This window comes from Colobus angolensis, unplaced genomic scaffold (genome assembly GCF_000951035.1).
Source record: "Colobus angolensis palliatus isolate OR3802 unplaced genomic scaffold, Cang.pa_1.0 Scaffold22, whole genome shotgun sequence".
In the NCBI taxonomy this organism is placed as follows: domain Eukaryota; kingdom Metazoa; phylum Chordata; class Mammalia; order Primates; family Cercopithecidae; genus Colobus; species Colobus angolensis.
Window position 1 is genome coordinate 4,591,336 of NW_012115377.1, and position 1,542 is coordinate 4,592,877.

Here is a 1,542-nt window from a genome sequence, read left to right on the forward strand (position 1 = left end):
CCTCCCAAAGTGCTGGGATTACAGGCTTGAGCCACTGCGCCCCGCTGTTTATTTTGTTTATATTGTTTTGTTTTTGTTTGTTTCGGTTTTGGTTTTTGGTTTTTGTTTGTTTTGTTTTGTTTGAGACAGAGTCTTGCTCTGTGACCCAGGTTGGAGTGCAGTGGCATGATCTCTGCTCACTGCAACCTCCACCTCCCGGGTTCAAGCCATTCTCCTGCCTCAGCCTCCTGAGTAGCTGGGATTACAGGTGCCCGCCACCATGCCTGGCTAATTTTTGTAGTTTTGGTAGAGATGGGATTTTGGCATGTTAGCCAGGCTGGTCTCGAACTCCCGACCTCAGGTGATCCGCCTGCTTTGGCCTCCCAAAGTGCTGGGATTACAGGTGTGAGCCACCGTGTCTGGCTGCCGCAGTGTTCTTTAACATCAGAGAAAACTGGAGACATAGAGGGAATTCTCATCCAATCAGGGCACAGGATACCAAGCAGTAGCCCATTCACATCCCAGATTATGTGAGCATTCATTTATCCATTTCTGCAACAAACACTAATGCTCTCTGACTATGAGCTAAACTCTCTCTGTTCTGGGCTCTACATAGACGCCACTGGGGAAAGAGAGGATAGTGGGAAGAGATCAATAAACTCACATTTTTCCGATTAACATCTGTCCTTAATTGAACCCAGTCACGGGGCAGACTTGAAGCCACTGGATCGTGTCGATGACCTGGCATTCAGCCTACAAAACCTTCCCCTCAAGAATGGAGGTGGCTGACAGAGTGGCTCATACCTGTAATCCCAGCACTTTGGGAGGCTGAGGCGGGAGGACTGCTTGAGCTCAGGAGTTTGAGACCAGCCTGGGTCACATAGCAAGACCCTGTCTCTACTAAAAATCATAAAAATCAGCCAGGCATGAGGAAGCACGCCTGTGGTCCCAGCTAGTTGGGATCTGAGATGGGAGGATCGCTGGACCTCAGGAGGCTGATGCTGCAGTGAGCTGTGATCGCACGACCGCACTCCAGCCTGGGCGACAGAACAAGATCGTTTCTCAAAGAAAGAAAGAAAGAAAAAAAAAATCAACCAACCAAACAAAACCCAAAAAACCCAAAGTAACGGAGGTGGCTGAGGGAGCTGGGGGTGGGGAGGGAGTCCAAACACCTGGGAGCTAGAAGTTTCTGAAAACTGTAAGTCTTTTGGTATCACTAAAAGATATAGGATGAGAGGGGATTAACTGAAGAAGATAGGGTGATTTAAAAAGTTTGAATTCAAGGCCGGGCACGGTGGCTCATGCCTGTAATCCCAGCACTTCAGGTGGCTGAATCACCTGAATCACCTGAGATCAGGAGTTCGAGACCACACCTGGCCAACATGGTGAAACCATGTCTCTACTAAAAAAACAAAAATTAGCTGGACATGGTGGTGGGCGCCTGTAATCTCAGCTTCCTGGGAGGCTGAGGCAGGAGAATCTTGAACCCGGGAGGCAGAGGTTGCAGTGAGCCGAGAATGCGCCATTGAACTCCAGCCTGGGAGACAAGAGCGAAACTCTGTT

The 1,542-nt window shown here is 49.3% G+C and overlaps 1 protein-coding gene across 3 annotated transcripts in view; it reads right to left on the reverse strand.

Moving 5' to 3' along the window:
* Window positions 1–1,542, reverse strand: part of INSR (insulin receptor) — a 169,629-nt gene that overhangs the window by 48,728 nt on the left and 119,359 nt on the right. The gene's annotated exons all lie outside the window — the stretch shown is intronic.